Here is a 27,143-nt window from a genome sequence, read left to right on the forward strand (position 1 = left end):
CTTTACAACTGCCGAATTTCCTTGAAATACAGTTTCTGACACACTGAATACTTTCTGGGTGGTTGTACCCAGCTTTAGTTTTCCCATTGTTCATGGTACTTCGTACCATCTAAAAATACAAAAAGACAAGAAACGTTTCAGTTAATTTTGTATAATATTGTATTTTGTGACTATAGTACTAAATCTTTGGTTCCAAATGTTAATTTGTAATGTTGTTTTAAATCTCATGAATTAATAAATGTTTTAAGGGAAAGTTTCATTATCTTTTATTTAGCTAGGGCAAATCATTTTTTAGACTTATAAGATGCTATGTGTTTCAGAGACCATGCAAGCATTTTTTTTGTGTGGATTGGCAAGATGCCATTCAGATATAAAATTCATACACTTATAATAAACAAAAAGGTAACTTAATCATTGATTCCACCTGATCACACAGTCCTTATCAGAATCGTGTTCAACAGTGCATTTGTCCTGACTCCTGCAAGGCGTTAAGGCATCCTTAACCAGGTATGGAAATAGTCTACAATGTAATCTCAGTCCTCGAATCAAGATAATGAGATGATTTTATTCATTCTAGGATAAGAGATTTCCTGTGGAGAAGTGGAGTAAGGGCAAGTAGGGAAATATCCATGCTTGGAATCAGGATCAGAACCAGGACTGAGCACTGAAAGAAGGAAGCATAAATTGCAGCCCTCATTGAGGTTATGGTAAGAAAGATGTGTCCCAGAGCTTCCAGCATCCTTGGGGACTAAGGTTCAGGATTGGAGCAGGGATTTGGGTGAATTAGGAGTAATCATGGAATGTGATGAGAATGGATGGCCTTTGAGTCAGTGCCACCTCATGTGATGTGGTTGGTGGAAGGGCCTGACCTGGTGATGGAAGTTCAGAATTCTGAACTGAATTCTGCAGACTGAAGAGGCCCGTGGTGTTGTCACCAACTACTGTGGGCAGGCTTTGTGTGGACAATTGTCCAGGGCACTTGTTCTCAAACTTGTGCATGTATCTGAATGAATAAATGTGTTTGTTGACAATGCAGCTTCTCAAACCCACCGTAGAGATCTGGAGTGGTCCCAGGAACCTTTACTTTACCAAGGCTCTGAAGTAATTCTGAAGGATTTTTCTTACAAGAAAGCATGATTTAGGAGGTAAAAATGAGGTAAAAGAAGTTGTAGAAGCTACCTCCCAATGAGGAGTTTCAAAAGCTCTAACAAATATATAATCTAATCAAATGTTTCTTGAGGGCACAAATAGGAAGACAAAATTTAACATTCAGTACCACTTCCTCTTAATTAGGTTGTAAGATAGAGATAACACATTATGATGCCTCTATTTTTTAGAAGCTATTAAAAAATTGTTGGGGCACCTGGACAGCTCAATTGGTTAAACATCTGACTTCAGCTCAGGTCATGATCTCAGTGTCAGGGGATTAAGCACTCTGAGGCGAGCCTGCTCCTGCTCCCTCTGATCCATCTGCATCCCAACTTGTGCTCTCTCTCTCTCTCAAATAAATAAATAAATAAAATCTTTAAAAAAAAGGAAATTGCTAAAACTTTTTTGAAGTTTTTCAGTTCAGTTCATGGTAACCGAGATATTATGTGCATGGCAGGTAATCAGAGAAAGGGAAGTTGATTTTAAAGTAAAAAAAAGCGGGGGGGAGGTTCAAATCCCAGGTTTTTGTTTGTTTTTTTTTTCCTTAGTGAATGTGTCATAATTTTCGTGCTATTTAACTGTTCTACATGTCAAACTCCTTAGAGATAAGATGGAAATATTGTACCTGTTGAAAATAATTAATGTGAAAAATTGGTAGCGTATGCACAAGCTTCTATTGCTCTACGTGGAACATAGAAGCATTCCAAAAATTTTTAGTGGATTGATGAATGAATGAAAAAATATTTGGATGGTAGAAATCCCTTTTATGGAAATAAGTAAAAGGTTTACTAATTCAATGTGTTAGCTTCCAATATAGTTTTATACGTGATAGACAATTATTATTTTTGATTACCTGTTTTTTCCTTTTTTCCATTTTTATTTTTACCCAATAGAATCACCAGTGTAATCATTCTCTATTTCATCCTGCTTTGCTTTCATATCCTATGTAGCCTTTGTGTAAATCCTTAAACATACAATTCAAACGTCAGCAGAGTCAAACAGCCTTTAGATCCACTGCTGTTTAACTAGAGAGAAAAATTAATTATTTCATGTGTCTTGAATTTTGAATATCCTTCCCATCTTCTTCAGTCCTTTTGTGAATCTATCTAGAGTATGGACTGCCAGTAGGCCACTGAAGTTCCCAATTACTGGGGCTGTCTTCCATGTTAACCCTTCATTTGGCCTCATTTACAGGCATCGCTGACTCATCTTGATTTCACTGGGAGTGAGGCAGAACTGGTATTTTCCTTGTCACATTCCATTTATTTCCCAGCACATGTTGTAGCATACATTAAGTTCATTTTCTGCAGAGTTGTTATTGAGGTGTAGAACCACACACAGTTGGACGGCATTGTGCTCTACAAATGGGACAAAGATGAGTAAGACAGACAAAAGGACAGGCAGGAGAAGGTGACTTTTCCAATCTGTAAAGTACACTTCACGCTGTAGAGAGTCCCAGGTTTGTCCCAGAAGTGGAAGAAACTCTGTGACTTAGAAGTGGATGGCACTTTCCCATTTAAAAGTGATTTCATTTATATGATTTAATATTCATGACAACACTCTGAGAGAGGTACCAATTTAATGCTTGCTTTAGAGGCCAAAAAACTAGGGCTTGGAAATGTTGTATGAATTGAACAAAGTCAACACAGGTAATAAATTGCATGCAGCACTTAATGTGAAATCCCAAAATTATTACATGTCTCCTAATGGCTGGGTCCTAAAGTAAATAAATATGTAAAAAGAAGGAAACGTTGCTTAGGTCTCCAGTCATCAATTACCTCATAAAAGATTGGTTGAAGGAAAATAACACATGGAAAATTTAATATTAGTGAAAAGACAACTTGCTTTCCTTTTGGCTATCAATTCTTGACTTCACAGTTATCTCAGGTAGCAGCTATTGGCAGTCTCTGGTCTTGAAATCAATACCATTGATGTCCCATGATACCAAATCTTTGATCTTGAACAAATTTTTGTTTGTTAGTCATGATGCTGAGCTAATGTTTAATTGTGATATGTCAAAAAGTTGGAATTATGTGCTTGGAATTGGTTAAATGACTTAGTTTTTAGTGCTCTACTCTGCCCTCTGAGAGGATTTCCCTTTACCATGTGTTTTAGGGCCACTCCTGAGTAGTACTGTGGTGTGGCATCACCAATTTATGACTAGCTGTGACTCAGATCCCAGTTTTTTCTTTGTCTAGCATTTAGTCATAAGAACCTTCCAGAATGTCATAGATATAAACTGATAGAACAGCATCAGTAGAAAAGGGAGATACTCTTATGGTCTTGGCCCCTGTAGATGTCACACATTTACTTAGTGTCTTATGTCCAGGCATACAGTCTCCACTAAGACCCAGTGGTGCATGAGAAGTCACTTTTGAAATGGAGAATAGTTTACTCTGTAAAAGATGTTCCTGAACCCTAAAGATCCCTGCTTTGGTTCTTCTATTAAAACTTGTCAGACAGCCCACAGAACGTCCTTATTCACTGGATCTTTTGTGTTATATGTACTAATCAGCACAGCAACTTGCATCATACGCTAGACTCAAAACAAGTAGTCATCTAAGTCATGATAAGGAGGTAACAACAATTTTACCAAATGCAGCATGGCATGTAGTGTCTCAAAATCCCAATGTTATATCTCTTTAACAATAGAGGCTAAAAGAGGAACAACTTATTCCTTCTCTTAGAAAGAATGTCTTTGCCTGCCCTAAAACATTGTAATCCTCTAGACTTACCACTGAAATGCCATAGAATTTATCCTCTATGCTCTGGCTTGTATGTGTTTTATTAGATAGCTAGACCGTGTATCAGTTTTGTTCACTATGTCTAGTTAGTAACATGTTATCAATAGAGTTGATCACTTGATGTTCTACAGAATTTCAAGATGTTAAAATTCCCTTTGGACTACAGTTTGACAAAGAGCAGGAGAGTTAATATAGCCCTAGAGCAAGACATTAAAATGGACTACTGTATTCCTATGTAAATTCATATGGCTTTTGATTTCCTGGTTAATGTGGATGTATAGAATGTTTTCATTAGTCTAGTTACCAAATGCCAGAGGTTATATTGATCTTTTCCAATAACAATTCTGCATTCAGCACAATAGCTGTGCTTTGAGCTATTATGTGTTTAAGAAAAAGGTAAAATTTAATACACAAACACCTTTGATACCACATATCCAATCCTGCTTATAATATAGACAGAAAAGCCTATGTCATCTTTTGTTTATCAGGGCATTCCCATAAGACCAAATGTTTTGTAAAGTATTTTGCCTTTGGAACCTTTTTGCAAAACAGATTTCACTTAGAGATTTAATGTAAAAAACAGGCAAAGGTGGACCACCTCAGCTTAAATTAGAAATAGGGCTACCTTCACCCTGTAGTTACTTTGTGAAAAAGGAATTGGTGGGGAAAAGAATGAAAGACAGAAGAAGAAGAAAGGAAGGAAGGAAGGAAGGAAGGAAGGAAGGAAGGAAGGAAGGAAGGAAAAGAAAAAACGAAGGCTCCAAGAAGTACAATTAGAAACCATGGCCTTGAAGGAACAAAGAATCAAACATAATAAATGTCAAAATCATCCCAGATAGCCAACTACCCAATATATGAATCTTATGAATTTCTTCTACAACATACCTTCTGGGTATTTTTCTAGACTCTATATAAACAGTTCTAGACAGCTAATGTTCCTACAGGGTTGAATTCCTTAATGTTACTTCATTCTAATGAACCAATATTTAGATCAACACAATTTTCAACCTTAACCTATGTTCTAGAGATATAACTGTGATACGGTATACAGAATTGGCCTTTGCTGCCTTTTGAAGTGATAGGGATAAAAGTATGATGGATGCGATTTATGGTTTTGGAAAAGTGTTGTGTGTTAAATTGCCCCCCCCCCAAAAATTAAATTGAAGTCCTAACCATTGGTACCTATGAATGTTGACCTTATTTGAACATAGGGTCTTTGCAGATTTAGTCAAGTAAATATTTAGTCAAGATGACGTCAATATAATCCAATACCCTTGTATCTTTATATGTAAGGGCAGAGATAAAAGAATACTGTGTGGAAATGGAACAGAGATTACAGTAATTCGTTTAAAAGCCAAGGGACACCAAGACTCCCTGATCATTACCAGAAGTTAGGAGATGGGCATAGGAGAGATTCTCCCACAGAGTCCCCAGAAGGAATACACATAACTGACAATTCGATTTTGAACTCTCAGCCTCTGGAACTGTAACATAACCAGCAGCTGTTGTTTTAAGCTACTCAATTTGTGGTACTTTGTTAAGGCAGCCCTAGGAAACTAATACAGATAGAAAGCCTTTCTACCGTGGTACTTAAAAGAATGAATTGAAGGATTATATCAAAGTGATTGAGACAGACTTGGAGTTTAAAAGATTTGGACTTAACACTCGTTGCATTACCTATTAGCTGCTTGATTTTGGACAAACATCTTAATTCTAAAAATCTCAAAATATGCATATGCTAAGTTGGAACTATAATAATAGTGCCTACTTTTTAGAACTTTGTGAGTTTAAAAAGTTAATGCATGTAATATGGTTAACATGTAGTATGTTCTCAGTAAATATTAGGTACTATTATTATTACTACAAAAACTTATACTCCAAAGAAAGAATAGGGACATCTAATCTGACATTGACTCATTTACTACTTAAATACTTATTCAGCAGCTTTTGTGTTACTCAGGAACTACATTAGGAGTTTGGAGCACATGTTGGAATGACATGAAATAAATTCCATTAGTAGATATTGCAATTTTTTGAAAGAAACACTAAATTTTAAGCAAATAAGTCAAGGGAAGAATTTCAGAAAATTTCAGATAATAAAATTTGTGAAAAAAATAGAACTTTGTGGGGTGAAAGGAACTGGCTTGGGAATATAGAGAAGGCAACCACTTTAGAGAAAGTGGAATTTGAAGACTTGCCTATTCTAAGAAACCATTTTTTAACTCATTAAATCATTTAAAAAATGAATTTATGTATTTTGAAAACACAGTTTATATAGTCATATGTCCCAAATGGAATATGTTATATTTTAAATGAAGAGATATAACCAGAAAAAGTAACTCAAAGGTGGAGATAGGAATGAATGTGTTAGGAATGAAACAATAGGTAACACAAGACAAAAATAATTAAATCAATGGGGCTTATAGTCCTTCCATTCCTTCTACTTAGGGAAATTGGCTTTGGTTTAGCTAGCTGTGACCCTTTCATCCCACTGAGGAGAAGGTTACTATTTTTAGAATAGTAGGATTTAGGAAATCAATTAAGAGATTGAAAAAGTAACCAAAACAGAAAAGTCATATAGGTCTTGTCTAGGAGAAAAAACAGAGGGTCAATCATTCTCCTGAGACTATTTTCAATGGTGGGAGCCACGTGAACATAGAATGTCAAGGGTGTTCATGAGAGAGTGTTAAGCCAGTGAGGTGAGGTGAAGGCAGAGGTAGATGTGAATGGACAGGAACCCAGAAATTTATTTCCAGGAGTTATGAGCATTTAGAGAATGGGCAAGAAGACAGATTTTAATAAGATTTGCTATGACTAAGTATTTCAACATGTTTCAGACTTCTAAGAAAAGCAAGTAAAACTATGATTTATTGCTCAGGGTGTGCTTCCATAAAGACATCATAAACTATGGATAGAAACCTCATGGACCATCTACAGGTTAGAAAAATATGTGCTTCTTCCACCTGACCCTGACCCATCCTCGTCCATCTGTTCAGATGATGACCTGAGTTCTCTGGCCTGCCCAACATCTCTTCTGATTCCCCCTGCCCCCCCCCCCCAAAAAAAAAAAAAGCTCCTTAGAATTTACCAATTGTATAGTTAATCAAATAAGTACAGAAGAAAATCCATTTCCTTTGTGCTGAAGCATAGGTGAACCAGTTACCGTGAGCTGCTACTGGGACTCCATCTCACTTAAGGAGTTTCCAGTTTGTCCAGTTTAAACCCTGTCTGAGTCTCTTTGGTGTCTGGCATCCAAATAACATATTTCATAACTGCGGCCCCAATTTTTGCAGGGGAGCAGTTTTATCCTATACTCTAGACTATCCTTTATTCTAAGCCTGGGGCTGGCTTGGACTTCATTGTTCATTTCAACTCTTTGGTTCAGCTTCTTTTAAAGAATCTTCATTTTTGTTTGTCCTTGCTTGTATGAGATTCCTAGAATCACCTAAAATCATCTGAGACTTCACCCAAAGCTTACACCTTCCCTTGGCTACATATTTGAAGCCCGTGCCTAACGTGTCGCCATTTTCCCATTTTGCTGACCATTGATTCTTGACACCTTAACTGACTATGCTGAGTTCTTTTGGAACTTGGTCTCTAACTGCTGGATCACTCAGGGTCTCCAGCCCTCAAAACTGTCTCTCTTAACCTTAACATTTAAACCAGAGTCCCCTTTTCTTTACATATTCTATACTAATGGCTCTAGCAAATGGTTTGCCCCAAACCAGAGTGCTTGAAAAATACAGGCTGTCTACTCAAACCCAAATATACCAACTTTGAAATATGGAAAATCAAAAGTGAATTTTTTTTTCACATCATAATTTTATTTTATTTTTTTTTAATTTTTTTTAATTTTTTATTTTTTATAAACATATATTTTTATCCCCAGGGGTACAGGATGGGATTGGGAGGGAGACAAACCATAAGTGACTCTTAATCTCACAAAACAAAGTGAGGGTTGCTGGAGGGAGGGGGTTTGGGAGAAGGGGGTGGGATTATGGACATTGGGGAGGGTATGTGCTTTGGTGAGTGCTGTGAAGTGTGTAAACCTGGTGATTCAAAAGTGAATTTTTCAAGCCATTATTGATATCCAAAGAGCTTTAAAGATGAAAAATAAATACTCTTCTTATAAGTACTAAATCAGCTTTAATAACAAGTTGATATTCCTTAAGAATGTCTATATCTTTATCATCCTACACAAATTTCTATACTTAGAAGATGATTGAGTATAGGGGAATGGAATTCATCAATTGGGATTAAAAAGCCCTATAATTCCCAAGTCTATTGGTTTACTGAAACCAATTGAATGATTAAATAATTAAATTATGCTCAAATTCCTCTTAATGATTTCTTACTCATAAGATCAAAGATGTTTGTTAGCAAATGTACTTATACTTAAAACATATATATCAGCATCACTGTCATTTAACTCAGGCAGACAGCTATTCAGCATATTCTCTGATTCCTTTCCTTTTTCAACTCTATTCTTTTGCCTTTGTAAAACATATTCCTCTTCTAAGCATGGTATACCTTGTATCTTAACATTTTTTCTTCAGAAATCTCATGTACCAATAATATTCATATCTTTACTCCTCTTTACTATAGTATTCATTTATCTTTATTATTTTCTATTCCCATCCCAGGCCCACATTTTTTTTTTCACATTTCTCTGATGTGTTTGAGTAGATTTTTTTTTTGAGGTCAATTTTAAGATGAATCTGAAGCCATTAAAGTGTTCATGTATTTGGTTATCAAGCATCCTTGCAACAACCTTGGCCTCAGTCTTTGTCCAGGGCATATATCCACTGTGCCTTCTTTCATATAGGTAACCATGTTCCTTCCTGGAGCACTAATAATAATTTGTACATAACCTCCTCAAACTGCACACTTGGATCCAAGTTAGAAAGGGCAGACTCACTGTCAGTCTTAACGCTGTCTGCAGAGGAATATGGTGAGAGACAGCCTGTGCTTTGACTCTGTCAGCTCTTTAGGAAATTGCATGCAAGGATAAAGAGGACGTCTTGCTTGCTGATAAAAAACATTCTCTATTCTCTTTTTTACTACCATATATTGAATAACACCATAGGGCATAAATCATCAGATGCCCAACATAATAAATGCATAATTAAACACATTAAGTAAAAAAAAAAAAATGAGCCTTTACAAAGATGATTATGTTTTATACAGAAAAAGGAGAGTTATTTCAAAACAGTATATGAAGCTTTCTGTCCTGCAGGGAAACGCAACCAGCAACAACATTAAAAAAACTGTGGATGTCAGGAGGCAGGCATCTGTTCCCACTGTTACATGTGAGGTGCTTTACTTGTGATGTCACTTATAGCAAGCCCTAGGGAGATGGTATAATTATTCCCATTTTACAGCTGAAACCGAGAACTAGAAAGTGATTCACCAAGTAAGAAGTGGAATCTGGAGTCAAACAAAGTCTGTTCAGTCTAATAGCTCTTGTGTGGTTAAACTGCAACCCATGGTAGAATTTCTGCAAATAAAATGACTATTGTAATTTTTATCGTTTTGAAAGCAAAGATCCAAGTGTCCCTTAGGGATTTTATATAAAAAAGCAGGGTTTCTTAAAGTTACAATCATAAGACATGAACGTCATAGACATAATGTTAATATATGTCTACATATGTGTATATACATTTATTATATATTATACTATATCTTGTAATATTGTGTTATATATTATTTTATGTATATAAACACATATGCAATACTATGCCTTTAAAACCTATGCCTCATAATTAGAAGTTTAGGAACTTTGCTTATTATATTCTAAAAGGTATTCTTCTTATAGCTTCCTGACCTCCAAGTCTGTAGTCTTATTATTCAGCAAATAACATTTTCCCTCAATCTCAACATAAGAGGCATTTAATGAGATTAATTTTGAATAGTTTACTATTATGATTCCCTGGTTATGTTTCTTTCCTCTGTTTTTTCTTGTCTTTTAGCTAGTTATATATTGTCATCTTTCTTTAAGTTTCTTGATGCATATATATTTCAAAACTAACAAAACATTAAATGTAAAGTTACATTACACGAGCAAATGGGGGGATAAAAATAAGGAAAGTAATAAGGAAACTTACATGTATGTGGCACTCCTGCCATCTTGTGGGTTTTCTGTGTTATCTATAGCCCTAATTTAGTTGTTGTTGTTTTTTTTTTTTTCTTTTCTTTTCCTTTTCTTTTTTTGTTTGAGGGCTGGGGAATTTTTGAAGGAATATTTTGAACATTTTGACTCCTATAACGTAAATTACTTAAACCTAAAAATCTCAATAATAAACAGACAACAAAATGTAATTTATTCTCAAACAGTTCAGAAAAATTATATCTATATACATATATCTATAATCTATAGCTATACTAATACCTGTATAGTATATACTAACACCTTATCCTTTTCAAGAAGAAGAGGAATAACTTATGATAAATAAATGGAGCCAAATGATAACAATAGAAAAATTGGGGTAATATTCTCTTCTTATTCTTGCCATTTTTCTTTGTTTCAAATTATTTGCCACTAAACCATTTACCTCTCTTTCTTATTGTCTCTGTCTCATCTTTGTAGATACTACTCCAACAGTTAGTTACCCCCTCTCCTTGCTGCATTATCATCAGTGTTTTTCTACTGAATTAGTTGGAAAAATTTTTCAATGCTCCACTTCTTCCTCCAGCTCCTGCATACTTTCTTCTTGATCTTGTCAGAAAAAAATTTCATCTAGAAGAGAGTCTATACTTGCTCCCATTTGTTTCCCCTCATCTTATCTTAAAGCATTAGGTCACACATAACATAACTAATAATTAAACTAAACCCCTGATCTTCCTTCCTAACCTGCCTTTCCAACTATTTTCCCATCTAATTAATGGGTATTCCATTATCCTGTTTGGCCTAAACCCTCTGCACATGTATTGTCTTTCTCTTTTCCTCAAAAAACACATTGATCTATGAGCAGACTTTATTAGTTCTAAAATCAAAATATATCCAGAATCTTGACGTATCAGCTCCTCCACTACCATCTTTGTGACTCAACCACCTATCAGCTCGGTTATTTCCATAAACCTTCTAACTGGTCTGCTAATCTCAACTCTTGCTTCTCTGGAATTTATTCTCAGCACAATCCAGAATAATTATTTTTTTTAATTTTTTTAAATTTATTTTTTATTTATTTTCAGCATAACAGTATTCATTCTTTTTGTACCACACCCAGTGCTCCATGCAATCTGTGCCCTCTATAATACCCACCAGCTGGTACCCCAACCTCCCACCCCCCACCCCTTCAAAACCCTCAGATTGCTTTTCAGAGTCCATAGTCTCTCATGGTTCACCTCCCCTTCCAATTTACCCCAACTCCCTTCTCCTCTCTAACTCCCTATGTCCTCCTTGCTATTTGTTATGCTCCACAAATAAGTGAAACCATATGACAATTGACAAAATCCAGCATCCGTTCCTGATTAAAACACTTCAAAGTATAGGGATAGAGGGAACATTCCTGAACTTCATAAAATCTATCTATGAAAGACCCACAGCAAATATCATTCTCAATGGGAAAAAGCTTGCAGCCTTCCCGTTGAGATCAGGAACACGACAAGGATGCCCACTCTCAACACTCTTGTTCAACATAGTATTAGAAGTCCTAGCAACAGCACTCAGGCAACAAAGAGAAATAAAATGTATCCAAATTGGCAATGAAGAAGTCAAACTCTCTCTCTTCGCAGATGACATGATTCTTTATATGGAAAACCCAAAAGACTCCACCCCCAAACTACTAGAACTCATACAGCAATTCAGCAATGTGGCAGGATACAAAGTCAATGTACAGAAATCAGTGGCTTTCTTATACACTAACAATGAAAATACAGAAAGGGAAATTAGAGAATCAATTCCATTTGCTATAGCACCAAGAATCATAAGATACCTGGGAATAAACCTTACCAAAGAGGTAAAGGATCTGTATTTGAGGAACTACAGAACACTCATGAAAGAAATTGAAGAGGACACAAAAAGATGGAAGACCATTCCATGCTCTTGGATCGGAAGAATAAACATTGTTAAAAGGTCTATACTGCCTAGAGCAATTTATACTTTTAATGCCATTCCAATCAAAATTCCACTGGTATTCTTCAAAGAGCTGGAGCAAATAATCCAAAAATTTTTATGGAATCAGAAGAGACCCCGAATCACTAAGGAAATGTTGAAAAACAAAAATACAACTGGGGGCACCAAGCTACCTGATTTCAAGCTTTACTACAAAGCTATGATCACCAAGACAGCATGGTACTGGCATAAGAACAGACACATAGACCAGTGAAACAGAGTAGAGAGCCCATATATGGACCCTCAACTCTATGGGCAAATAATCTTTGACAAAACAGGAAAAAATATACAGTGGAAAAAAGACAGTCTCTTCAATAAATGGTGCTGGGAAAACTGGGCAGCTATATGTAGAAGAATGAAACTCAACCATTCTCTTACACCGTACACAAAGATAAACTCAAAATGGATAAAAGACCTCAACGTGAGACAGAAATCCATCAGAATCCTAGAGGAGAACATAGGCAGTAATCTCTTTGATATCAACCACAGCAACTTCTTTCAGAATAATTATTTTAAATAACTGAGATCGAGTCATTACTTTATCCAATACCTTTAAGGACTTCACTCTTGAGGACCCAAAGTCCTTACAAAAGCTTCCCTAACCCTTTAGGATCTGACCATCCCCTTAATACTTTTCCCTGCACATAATCCCCAACCCCCATCACTTATCTGATGACTTAAACCCTGACACAGATACTCCTCTCTTCTAGCCCTACTGGCTTCCTCACTATCCTTAGAACATACCAGAACCCTCCTGCCTTAGTGCCTTTGGACTTTCTTTACCATCCTTAACTTTTTTTTTTTCCCCCTAATGATTTGCACAGATGTGCTTTTTTAGAGCTTTACTTAAATATCACCTTTTTGGGGGTCAAGTTTAAACTCATGACACTGCATCATACACTCCAGGTGATCCTTATCTTATTTCCCATACTTTTTTAATCATAATATTCCAATACAAGCTACATATTTGTTTGTATCTATTTGCCCATTTAGGATATAAGCTTTCTGTGGACAAGGACTTTGTCCTTCCGGTTGGTCTAGAACAGTGACTGGCTCATTTAAAGTGATCAATCAACATGTCTACAAGGATAATGGAATCCTTTTCAAAAACAATTGCCCAAGTTGTTTCTTCTGATGATTTAAATCAAAATAAGTAGCTATATATTTATTGTATCATTGCTTAAAATGGTATCTATAGACTGCAACAAAAATGGTTGTATTGTAGTAAACATAATATTTTTTTGACAAAACTTAAACTTATTAATTCTTCCTCTGCTCCTTGGAAGTATGAATCTTTTGTAAAGCCTTTTGGCCAGTTTTACAACCCAGCACTGTCCTTCTCAAGGACTTAGGGTCATCCCTTTGAAATGTAATCACCAAGGAAGATAGGGCCTCACTTTGCCAGTCTATAGGAGGGTAGAATTTATTTTCTAGGAGCAATCTACTCCAGGTTGTAAAAACTATCTCCTGAAGATAGAAAAAAAAAAAAAAAAAGTTTACTTTTGTTTTAGGTAAAACCAATTAGTAAATTAAGATGGCCTATTATCCCAACCCTCACCCCAGCCTTTGTCTCAGAAGAGATGATTATTAGGACTGGGTCTTTCCTCTCTGTCCCAGGTTGCTGGCAGAAGTGTTATAATGAAAGCAGTTTCCTTGCTTGTCTTATTGATGAGGAAGGGTGGCTCACCATAGGACACTCCTGGGAACTACTTAACAAATATTAATTTAACAAAGTTATAAGAATGGTCAATTGAAGCTTACACTTCCTTAAAATATTTTTTTATTTCTGAAATTAATATAAATGCTCATTTTTCATAGAAATGCAAATTATTTAATCTATATACTATAATCTATATATGAAGTCTAGAAAACACTAAATTATATATAGTGATGTTGAGGAAAATGTGTTTTTTCCAATTTCCTTCATTTTTAAACCTGGCACTTAATGAATTTGGTCATATAGGACAAGTTTCTAACCCATTCTCATCAAAAAGTATTGGTGAGTGTTTTGTGAAAGTAGAAAGTACATGGATTCTGTATGAAACTCCATTGACAGCTGAAAAATTGAGTAGTTCAGATACTGTTATACTACATTTTTTCTCTCTCTCCTACTTTTTCATCCATTTTCAATATAAACTCCAGTGAGATTCTTTAAAATTTTTTTTCAATTATGTATTTATCTCTGAAACTATCCCTCTAGCCCTGTAATCTCCACTTCCTTTTATATCACATTCACTTACATTCAACTATTTGATTTTCATGCTCAAATTCTCTGAAGTGAATGGTTTCTTCATATTTCATGATGTGATATTGTACCAGTGCATTCACAACCTAAAATTGAATTTTCTATTTTAACTCTATAACACTGTAAGTGCCCAGATAATCTTCCGTCTATTATTATTTCTTATTCCCTTAAGGTATTAATCATTTTCAAATATCCACTCCTCCCAGCTTTCTCTATTAGATTTTTATTGTGATTTATTTATTAACTTGCTATTGGCCACAAATTAATTTTATATTGCTTTCACATAAGGGGCAAGGAGGGACAAAGATGTAGCATTTAAAATCAGTAGACTTAGTTTGTTACTGATGCAGATACAGAAAAAATACACAAGAAAATAATATGTTCTACTTATTTTATGCTGTTATGTTTAAACCTAAAGGTGAGAGCATTCATTCTTATAACTTATTACTTATTACCTATCACCTTGGAGGTCTGAGTCCACTAGTTTTTCTTTCTGCCACTTTCAGATTTGAAGTGTAAAGAGGATTTTAAAATGGGGTAAAATATTTTAAAATAATTAATCAGTGCTCTGTGTCACACATTCAAGTTATTTGTGCTTTCGGTGTCTTTGAGCTATTTTACAACTCTGTAAATGTAGAAAACTTATAATAATACAAATGAATTTGTCCACAAAAGTACTAAACTGTTGAGTCCAGTAGAATGCAATTGATTATTGCTTCGTGGATAGACCAATTTTTTAATATATTTGCAAATTCATTTCAGCATTACCTCACTGCATACAAACGTGAGATTTTTAACTCACTGTAACATCTTACTGTTTTTCTTATTAATACATGAATTAAATTAAATCATTGACATTCATTTCATATTTGTATGAGATTCATGACTAAGCCCTCTTTTTAAACTTATTCTTTAAAAAACATTAAAGAAAGACAATGCATTGCCTAATGTTAAGACAAGTTGCTTTGACTTAAGAAACATGTGAACCAAGCACTGTTTATAACCTTCTTTGTGATTCAGGTAATAGGGGTTCCCTCCCTCTGCCCTGTGTCAAAAGGTAAACAGATCTCAATTTTATTACTGTTATGGAGAATATTCTAATAACATCCAATGTTTTTAGTGTGTGTGTGGGCCCACATGCTTTCAGATGTTATTGGAAATTTTAAGAGAGATGAAACAGTATTTTATAACAAATAACCCAATTACACAATTTAATAAAAGCCCAATCAACTTTCCTGTCTTCACCAAAAATCCCTGCTGAAATATTTTCTGGAAATCATCTTTTCTTTTTTATCACTCCCACAAAGCATCTAGTCCTGCCCAAGAATTTTCTCATGTTTACCTCCATCAAATGTCTCTAGTCTTTATTATGTAGCTGCAATGTTCAGGCAGAAAATTTGGAGCCAGCCCAATCTCCAGGATTTGGAGGCTGCTTACATCCCATTGAGAGCTAATGTAAGCATCTTCCAACAAAAAATGCAATGTTCCTGATAGTGCTGGAATTCATTATAGTTTACTTTATAGCAATTAACTTTATACAGACTTATCCTTAGTTTTTATAACATATACTCCATTATTCACATCAATAGCATTTATTACAGAAGCTATACAAATACATATCACCTGCCAGATTTGGAAAACAATTTAAAAAAAAGATGACTTAATTTCCCAAGGCCACAGAATGGTTGTCAAACTAACATTTATATTTTTTATAAGGATATTTACATTGATTCTTTTTATAGAATGCAATAAAATACTTCCATTAAGGGAGAGAAGAATGTTACCAAGAAATCATCCTGTCCTCTTTCCTTTGCTCTACTGCCTCTCCCATTCCATTCAGTCTCTGTTTGTCAATTCTGCCCGACAAACATCTCATAAAAGCTACTCATGCTTTACATTGCCCTGCCACTGGACTCAGGCCACCTAGATGTTATGATCTGGTTTCCTATAAATACCTCCCTTATTCTTCATTTTCTGTTTCTGATTATTTTACAGGTTCTAGTTTTCTAAAGCATGTAGCCCCGACTCTTTATGTTATAATAAGACTCTTCCTGTCCTCTCCTCCAACTATCTGAATGGTATCTCATGTACCCGTTCGATTTTAGAGCATTCTCCATTCTACACTGGGGCCACTTTCAGATCTCTCAGGTCAGGACAAGATTCCCACCTCATAATGCAATCTTCATACACTGATAAGTTAAACAATCTCAGTGCTTTCTTCAGGTATCTCCAACTTCTATTTTTTCTGTTTACTTATCCTTCCCTAGAGGTTCTCCCAGCTGAAGTGCCACTTTGGTCCTCTAGGAAGCCGCTGTTGAAAAGAAGTTAGGAATAACACCTGTGAAAGCTACGGGAGCAGGAGACAGAACAGGCACATTAAAAGGCACCAGACCACAGTGAGAGGAAAGGGGAATGAAGATGATGGCACAAAGAGAATCTCAGACTCTGATGCAGACCTAACAACATACTTGGCTACCCAGTTAGAAACTCCAGAGCAGAGACCGCCCAGGGAAGAATTTCTATGCTGAATAAAAATGACCAATCCATAGTACCTCCACCCAATCCATAGTACCTACACCACACCTAGTCTGGACTTGGGCTGCTCAGGTGAAGTGTGATTGGCTTGAAAACTGAGGTAGATTCATCCCAATGCTGCCAAGAGTGTGAGATAACTGCACTCATTGAACCTGAAAAATAAAATTCTTTGTTAAAAAAAGACTTCACTGGGGCGCCTGGGTGGTTCAGCGGGTTAAAGTCTCTGCCTTCGGCTCAGGTCATGATCCCAGCGTCCTGGGATCGAGCCCCACATCGGGCTCTCTGCTCTGAGGGGAGCCTGCTTCCTCCCCTCTCTCTGCCTGCCTCTCTGTCTACTTGTGATCTCTGTCTGTCAAATAAATAAAATCTTTAAAAAAAAAAAAAAGACTTCACTGGCACACCTCCTGACTCCATACCAGGTCAGCCTAAGACTTGTGTCTTATATGATTTGGTACATTAAAAAAAAACTGTATTTTTCTCTGTTGATCTGGTATAGCATGGTGTTTGGTTCCTTCTAGAGATCTCTCAAGTCTGTAAGATATTTTATACTATTCCTAGAAATTGGCAGATATCTCAATGTAATAGTTTTTATTCAACTTGAATGATACCCTGTTCAAGCCTGACAAACCAAGAATCAACCTTTGGGATCATAACATTAATACTCTATTGTGAAACTAAGTCAAACCACCCACTGATCATCTTCCATGAGAAACTGAAATCAACACAATGAACAGCCCATCTCTGGTAGCTCTGTGTGGTAGAGTAGAATATAGTCCAAACTATTCACTACCCATTACTGTATATTCTTTTACTCCAGAGCCCTTCCACATGGAAATATTATACTTTATCTCCATTGACAAGTTTAGACATACAGCTCACTTTTGAAGATGAAATATCAGAGGAAGTGACATGAAGTACTTCAGAAGAAATGTTACAGAAGCTATCAGACAGTTTACCTATTACTCTTTAAATTAAATAATTTTTTTCTCTTCCACAAGACTAACAATGATAGGGGCTGTTCAAAAACCAAATTTAAGAAAAGATGGAAAAAAAAAAACACAAAAGCTCATGCTGCCCTGCAATACACAGAGTGTGAGGTAAAAATAAACCTTTATGCTTTTTAAGCCATTGGAATTTTTTGAGTTGTTTGCTATCAAAGACAGCCTAAGCCTAGCCTAAGACAGCTGATTCACTTTGCCTTCACTGGTCATCTTTGGGGTTTTGGTATGATGTAACATGGGTGTGTGTCCTGCGCTAGTGTCTTTACATCCCAGGTTTCATCAGTAAAACAGAGTAAGAATGAGACCTACTTCATATTGTGGTCATCATAAACAAGTGAGCTCAAACGTGTAAAGTAATCAGAAGAATATGTGGAACACAATGACCGTTTCCACCACTTCCATCAGTGCTATCAGTTCTTCCACTGGTCTTCCCACTACTACCACAGCCCTATCAGAGATATTGGTTCAATTTTAATTTCCAATTCTGCCACTTAATGACATTTATCACCTAACAAAATTTCTTTAAACAGCCGAGCCTTGGTTTTGCCAGATCAATTACTTCAAATATATGTGTTTTTTTTTAAATTTTTAATTTTTTAAAATTTCTTTTCACTGTATCAGAATTCATGGTTTATGCACCACACCCAGTGCTCCATGCAATGCATGCCCTCCATAATCCCCACCACCAGGCTCACCCAACCTCTTACCCCCCGCCCCTTCAAAACCCTCAGATTGTTTTTCAGAGTCCATAGTCTCTCATGGTTCATCTCCCCCTCCATAAGTGTTTTTTGTTTGTTTGTTTGTTTGTTTGTTTTTTATCATGTATAAAATGACAACATATCAGAATCCTCTTCTGCCCCGGTGGGTCCATTTTCCAAATACTTTGATAAATCACTGGCTTCATTTTGGTATTAACTTCTAATGATTATATCTAGTGATTTTCCTTCCTTCCTTCCTTTTCTTTCTCTCTTTCTCCCTTTCTTTCACTCTCTCTCTTTCTTCTTTCTTTCTTTTTTTTTCCTTTCTCTTAGAGTGATAAAAGCCATACAAACACTCCCAAACATTTCAGTTCATCTTTCTGGATATGCTCATATTGTATTTTCCTAGACTCTCACATATTCTTCAGTCTAAACAGAGCTCTAAATGAATCATTTTAAGTATCAACATTTCTGCCATAAAGGATGTACTACAAAGTTGTGTGCTAAGTTAGCAAACACTAAAATACCTGAAATGGTCATAAGTTATGGAGCCTCCAGGAAAATTGTTTTTAGAAGCAATTATTCCTATTGTCATGTTTTCAAGGCTGGAAAACAATGTGTGCTCTCGCTGGCTCGCTCACTCTCCCTCTTCTTAAACCAGGAATGATTAAACAAAAAGACAACTTTTTTGGTTAGAAATCCTATAAATTTTGTTACCTTAATTTTTTCCATTTCTCTATTCTTTCCACATAAAGTATCTTTCATCTTCCGTGTATAACATTGATTTTCACTGCAACTTATACACAGATTATATATACATTATTACTATACATAGGTTATACATACATTGTTACCAAAACCAAAGCAAAACCAAACCAAATCATATTTTTCAAAAATATATGATTCATCATTGAAAAAAAGTAAAATGCAAAGTTTAATTTTTTTTTAAAGATTTTATTTATTTATTTGAGAGAGAATGAGTGAGAGAGAGCATGAAAGAGGGAAGGTCAGAGGGAGAAGCAGACTCCCCAAGGAGTTGGGAGCCCCACGTAGGACTCAATCCTGGAAGTCTGGGATCATGACCTGAGCTGAAGGCAGTCTCTCAACCAACTGAGCCACCCAGACGCCCCAAAGTTTGATTTTAAGTTAGCTTTTCGGGTAGGAATTTTAGATGTTAAATATATTTTTTTTATTATTTCCTGACTTTCAGTCATCCTTGAGTTCAATTTGTCTTCAAATTCAGTCTACCCTCTAACAATGTCACAGTTACCTTTGTAAAAATTAGATTTGATTATTATGCTTTCCAGAGTTCAACCTCCATAGACTCACTAACATTAATAGGCTAAAGGTAGAAGTACTTCACATGAGCTATTTGTGAAATCTTTCATGAATTTCCTTCTGCATTTAATTCCTAGGATGTCACCTACTTCTGCTTATTCTCTAGATCCTTCTCAGCCTCCTTTCCTTAGACCTATAAATATGGAAAGTGTGTTCTCCACAATCTGACCTCTCCATTTACACTCCTCCTTTTGTAATTTTCCCATTTAAATCTTAACTGCTCACTGTTTTGGGTTAATAATTATCTACAGTCCTAAACACTTGCCCAGGTGTTACTTCTGTGTTTTTAATGATCTGGTCAGTAGTTCCTCATAAATGCTCTAACAGCACCTTATATTAATTGTGTTTAAAAGACAACTCGATTACCATGTACCATTCCCTTCACCATTACCCCACAAAAATATCTTCTCTTCCTGCCTTCCTTGGATCCATCATTGGTTCCATTAGTATCTTAATACTTAAGTTTTATAGTTATTATTGAACTGTGAAACTGGAAGAAATCTTATCGCCAAGCCATCTCTCAGAATGCATCAATTTCTTCTACAACTTTGACTTTGGCCAAAGTATCTGTGAACTCAGAAATTATAGGCTAAATTGTATATTTACATATTTTCTCAGTATAAGATTGCTAGCTTTGCCATGAAAGAGTTAAAAACAATGGGCTTGACTCATCCTTTTCTTCACTGCTTTTTTATTGTTTATTTCCATATTCTACCATTGCAATCTCCCTAGTATTCCTCAAATGCAAATTTTCTTTTCCTTTTACAATTTCCAATTTCAGCCATATTCATGGATCTCTCCCTGCACTATTGCTGCTCTTTCTCAAATATAAAAGAAAGAGACCCTGCCAATGAGTATTCAAGAAAACAATCTGAGAGACTGGAAACAGAGTAGCTCACAGAATTTTCTTCCTAGTGGTATTAGTTTTTTATTATTGCTGTACTGAATTGCAAAAACTTTGTGTTTTATAACAACACAGATTTATTATCATTCACTTTTAGAAATCAGAAGTTTTAAAATCAATATGTGTTTCTTCCAGAGGCTTTTGGGAAAATCCATTCATTTGCTTTTTTCCAGCTTCTAGAGCCTGCCTACATTCCTAAGCTCCTGGTCTCTTCCTTCATTTTCCAAACTAGCAATGTAACATCGTCAAATATTCAACTCTCTCTCTGTGTCTCACCCTCTGTGTCTCTGACTATGTCTCTCTTACACACAGGATCCTTATCAAGTCCAAGTTAGTGAGAAGGCATGTTACAAACAAGTACTGAGATCTGCACTCATGCCAAAGCTGGAGGCCCTATCTGAGACCACAGATTTCACCACTAGTGGTTTCTATGGCTCTAACAGGACCCTTTAATGTGATTTTTTCTGATAAATGGTGGGACATTTCTGCTATTAATTCCTGGAAAAGAACTTTCTCAGGGCCCTAGACTCTTGGAGGAGATTCTTATAGTCACATTGATTTGTTAGCATTTCTACCAGATCTTTCTGGGTATCCTCATCTAATTGAGAATGCAGTCTATTACATCTTCTTTCAGTTTTGAGTAGACCATAATTCCCTCTAGAATTTAGGGTTTTGTTTGTTTATTTTAAAAAAGATTTTATTTATTTATTTCCCACAGAGAGAGAGAGAGATCACAAGTAGACAGAGAGGCAAGCAGAGAGAGAGGAAGAAGCAGGATCCCCCCTGAGCAGAGTCCAATGTGGGGCTTGATCCCAGGATCCTGAAATCATGACCTGAGCTGAAGGCAGAGGCTTAACCCACTCTGCCACCCAGGCGCCCCTGTTTGTTTATTTATTTTAATATTATTCCTATTACTTTCAACTTTTTTTTTGTATCTTGAAACAGAGTTCTGAAACCCAGACATTTGATAAGTACTTAACAAATGTAATAGTCCCTTAATTTTCTATCCCCAGAATTTTCCCCAATCATTGCATCTTTTATGCTTCTGCTTATTTAAACTTCTTTGATAAGGTGTTCAATGTCTCCTTAAGCACATTGAAGGGTTCCCCAGCCCAGCAAATAATATCCAAACTCCCTTTCATTCTATGATCGGAGGACCCTCTATGATCTGTCCTCAAAAGTACCTTTAGAAATTTAACTTCCATATTTCTCTACCCAGAGCTGGTTTCTCACAAGAGAGATACAGCACATTTCTAACTTCTGGTAGTCATTTAGTTCAGATTTTCAAAGGTACCACTTGAAAATTTTGTACAGTCAATTGTACGAGGTAAGAGTCACTGCACCTAAAATGGGGTCTCCTCATTACACACAACTTCTGTTAATGAATTTTGATAAGCTAACCATAAATAATTTAAAATATTTAGGTTGTCCATGTTCCTCAGGCTATGGGAATCAGGAACATAACTTATAAGCTCATGCATGAAAATCTTCATCAGTGACTCATTCCTTCTATATAAACCTTTGTAGTCAGGTGAGAGGTCAATGCTGTATAACATAGTAACCAGAAAAATGCCTTCAGATTCTTTAAAAAAAATTAAATTTCTTTCCAGATGCTATTTTAAATATGACCTTAATATTTATATTCACATTTTGCAACTTGTCGTTCTAAAAATAATCAATCTTCCTGAAAATTTTTAATGTTTCAAAAGGTGAAGGGATGGCAGAACTTTCTATCATATGTCTCTTGGACAAGAGCTGGTCTCTGAGATCAGACTCTTTTGACTGTTCTCTGTAAATGTTCATATATGCAATAGATCTATATATAAAACCAGTAGGTTTAATTTTCCCTCACACTGTTCACAAATCATAATACAAATTGCCAACTTGTCATTTATGTCCTTATCTTTACTCAATGATAGAACCAGAATTGAACCTGAGAGAATACCATAGATGTTTAGCTACCCATGCTATTTATCAAAATGCCGGCCTAGAAAAAAGAAACTCATTGCCATGAGAAATAATACTTCAGTTTTTCAGACCTCCACTGAGAGAAAATATCCAACGTTCACAAAATTCAGGCAAGGTAAATTAACAATTTCTTCAGCTCCTCTTGTTCAACAGTAATAAGTACTCAAGGGAGTACATAAGTATCCTTGGAAAATAAACAGGAGGTTGGTGACTTCTGCACAAAATCTCCTGTGCCTTAGGAATGCCATTTAGTTAAAAATAGTATTCAGTGACTGGCCTTAGGGATATATTTATTCTAAACTAATTTAAAGTACTTATTATTTAAATCTGGGGTAAATATGATAGACTAGTCATTCCTAAGATATAAACTGTCCTTTCTAACATAAAAAATCCTTTATAGAATTATTGAAACAGTTAAATGAAATTGAAACCATCTTTATGAATCTACAAAGCTTGCTATTTATTTATTTATTCATTTATTTCTGAGAGACATAGAAGACAGGAGCAGGGAAGGGGCAGAGGGAAAGAAAATTTCAAACAGGTTCCATGCTCAGCCTGGAGCCTGATGTGGGGCTTGATCTCACAACCCTGAGACCATGACCTGAACTGAGATCAAGAGCTGGCCGTTTAACCAACTGGGCCACCCAGGCACCCCTTGTCCATTGTTTTAATGACAGCAGCAGTAACTGTCCATGTCCTGTCATGGAATACAAAACCCAGGGCAGGGATAGTAAGACAAGGTCTCTACATGCATACACTCATCAGGAGCCATTTCAATGATGGCAACATCATCAGATTTCAAGAATTTTTAGCCATTTTCCAGTTATTTTCTCCTCATAAAGGCAATAAATTTTCTTCATCAATTCACCACCATTGCAAGCAAAGTGAGTCGTGTGACTTTTTAAAAATTAATTAAAGGAATTCCTTGTTAACCATATATGGTTCACAGATGTTCTTTAAAAAAAAAAAAAAGCTTTCTAAAAGAGTATAATCTTCATGAATGACGTCAGCTTCGCATCATGAATCTTGTTTAAAAAAAATAAAGTGCTATAATTTTTTACACTATGATACTTTCTAAATAAACTCTTAAAAATCAGGTGTTTCTTTAAATATTACAGTAAAAAATAGACAACAAATTACAATTTATATTTACAAAAAAAGCTGTAAGTGCAAACAAATTTAGATTATAAATATATATGTGCACCTGCACAGGTGCATAGCCATCATCGATTTGGCCTGGATGGTTCAGGAGAATTACTTGAGCCTTGAAGTTAGCTTCTTCCCTTCATGGGTTTGTTTTTGTTTGTTTGTTTGTTTGTTTCCCTATCACAGCAACATGTCACAATGGATTTCTCTGACAGACACATTCTTGACATTGAAGCCCACATTTGTCCCCAGGATGAGCTTTACTCAAAATTTATGGTGCAGTTAAACAGAATTTACTTCACTTGAAATGCTGACTGGAACAAAGGTGACCACCATGCCAAGTTTTAGAACACTAGTCTCTATTCAGTCCACAGAGACAGGACCAATACCACCAATTTTGTAGACATCCTGGAGGGGCAGAAAAAAGGTCTTGCAAGTTGAATAAGTTGGTAGAAGGATGCAATACAATGCTTCAAGCAATGCAGTTCCATTGGCATTTCCATTTTTATGGGTGACTTTCCATTCCTTGAACCAAGATATGTTAACACTTGGCTCCAACATCTTGTCACCATTTCAACCAGAAACTGGCAAAAATGTACCTGTATTGAGATTGTACCCAATTTTTAATATGCTGGTGCTGATTTCTGTAAATTTTGTTTTCATATCTCTTCCAGCTGAAGGAATCCATTTTCTTAGCAATTAGTTGTTCCACACTCAGTGTGTAAGCCAGAATCTGAATGGAGACACCTGAGTGAAATTTATCAGTCTGCATGAATCTTCTTGGAGCCACCTGCTTCAAATTCACCAATATGAGCAACAAAAATAAGAACAGTACAATCAGCCTGAGATGTGCCTGTAATTATGTTCCTGGTAGTCTCTTTGTCCTTAGATCATTGGTGGTCACATAATGCTTATTGGTCTCAAATTTTCACAAAGACATGTCAATGATGATAAAATACTCACATTCATCTTCCAGCTTATCCAAAACTTAGACATCCTTGAAGGATCCTTTCCTATTGCAGCATCCTCCTTCTCCAATTTTTCAGTGATTCTTTGTTGATCCACCACATTTGTAGATCAGATGGCCAGTAGTGGTAAACCTCTTTGAGTCCTTGGGTCCAAAGTTGATGATGTTAGTATGAATTTTTTTTTTCTTTCTCATTTAGGCTTAGATTTAGTGGTGGCTTTCACAACACCTGTGTTCTGGTAGCAAAATCATTGTGACACAGATGGAAAGGAAATCTTCTTAATCTTTCTAGATTCCACCCATGGTCTTCTAATAATGGCATGTAACCATGTAATCTTATGCATAGGGATAAAGTTAGATTTTATCTTGTCTGTGGGTGTTCCATCTTATCTCCAGGAAAGCCTGGAGCCATGGCACTAAACTTGACCAAGAGAGGGATTAAATATACTAAATAGTAGTAGGACTAATTATCTGCTTTATTTAGAGTCCACCCAAATATCCCTGGGTGGAATCCTATACTAGCTTACTCATTTTCATTACAAATTTGTAGGTGGTGATTATGATGACGATGATGATGATGATGATGGTGATATTAGTTTATATAGCTTGATTTTTATGTGTGTTTTTTTTTTTAAGATTTTATTTATTTATTTGACAGATAGAGACCAGAAGTGGGCAGAGAGGCAGGCAGGGAGAGAGAGAGGGGGAAGCAGGCTCCTGTGAGCAGAGAGCCTGATATAGGGCTCGATCCCAGGTCCCTGAGATCATGACCTGAGCGGAAGGCAGAGGCTTTAACACACTGAGCCACACAGGCACCCCTATAGCTTAATTTTAACTGCAGACTTGTATCTAGGCTCCTTGAACCCAAAGTAATACACATACTTTGATGGTACCTTTGCATGCTCTCCTTTATCTTTATGCAGTTATTTGTAAATACTTAGAATATCTAATCCTGTGTGATAACTGCAGTTGGCAGGAAAAATAAATGAAATTTTTTCCTGATACAGGTTTGCCTCTGAGGCCACACCTTCTTTGAGGTCACACACATTGATGAGAAGACAATATATTAATGGAATTTGTAGATCTAAAGTCGGACACATAACTAAATTAGGGTTTTTGTTTGTTTTGTTTTATTTGCTTTTTTTAGTTTTAAAGAGAGAAAATTGATCAAGAATTCTTTTGGATTCCTTGGGGTATTTTAGTGAAAATGTCAGAAAATGGAGAAACAAAACTTCAAGGCTGCCAGAAATCCTTTTTAAAAGGGGTGCCTGCATGGCTCAGTCATTAAGCATTTGCCTTTGGCTCAGGTCATGATCCTAGGGTCCTGGGATCAAGCCCCACATCGTGCTCCTTACTAGGTAGGAACCCTGCTTTTCTCTCTCCCACTCCCCCATCTTGTGTTCCTACTCTTGTTATCTCTCTCTCTCTCTCTCTCTCTCTCATAAATAAATATTTTTTAAAATAATTAAAAAAATAAAATGCAAAGACATGATTCCAAAAGGGAGTCAGGAAGACATACTACCCTTTGATACTAAGTGGGATTCTGAGACACCAAAAATTATTAAGAATGCTTGTACATTTGGATTCATTTTATGATGAAACCAAAGTCTTACCCAATCTTGACCAAGTGCTATTCATGCTTTGCTAGAAAGTACTCCAACTGCTTGGACTCCTTCTAACCCTACTGTTGGGAAGGCAGCATAATTTGTGAAGCTATTAGATCAGGTCCTTCAATGAGATTCAGTTGTGGGAAAGTATTGGAAATTATTTTAAAGAGAGAAAACAAGATAAAAATACTGAATAACTTTGAGACAATTAAGCCAGTGGAAGCATTTCAATAGTTCATTCAAAATGAAATAAAATAGGAGATAGATGAGGCAGCTATAAAAATTTTAGTAGATTACAGTAAATATTAGGTGATCTGAATGTTCATCAACTCCTTAGACTATAAAGGGGCTAGAATAGATTCACTTGAATTTTCTTAGCCTAAATGATTTTTTTCTAAATTTGTAATGATAACATAAATACAGAAACTATGGTCTCTTCAGAACAAGTGCTGATTAAAATGGTGTGAAATAAAGGAGAGAATTATGATTCTGTGCGATGGCTTAATAAGGGTCCCTTGACACAGGAATAAGAGAGACCATTTATACGGATATAGATTAAATGTCTGAGGGCAATAAGAAAACTGGTGGATACCAGTCCACACTATACTCTTAACCCAAATTGGATAATGATATTAATTGCTAATAAAAAAATTAAAGGATGATTTTGTTTCTGTTAGAGAATATGGTGATACAATTCTGGAATGCTAAAATGTAAAAATGACTCAAGG

The 27,143-nt window shown here is 35.8% G+C and overlaps 1 pseudogene; it reads right to left on the reverse strand.

Moving 5' to 3' along the window:
- Positions 1-783: 783 nt before the first annotated feature.
- On the reverse strand, positions 784-24,504 carry LOC116592135 (annotated as a pseudogene).
- Between the last annotated feature and the right edge of the window lie 2,639 nt (positions 24,505-27,143).

Source organism: Mustela erminea, chromosome 1 (assembly GCF_009829155.1).
Source record: "Mustela erminea isolate mMusErm1 chromosome 1, mMusErm1.Pri, whole genome shotgun sequence".
NCBI lineage: Eukaryota > Metazoa > Chordata > Mammalia > Carnivora > Mustelidae > Mustela > Mustela erminea.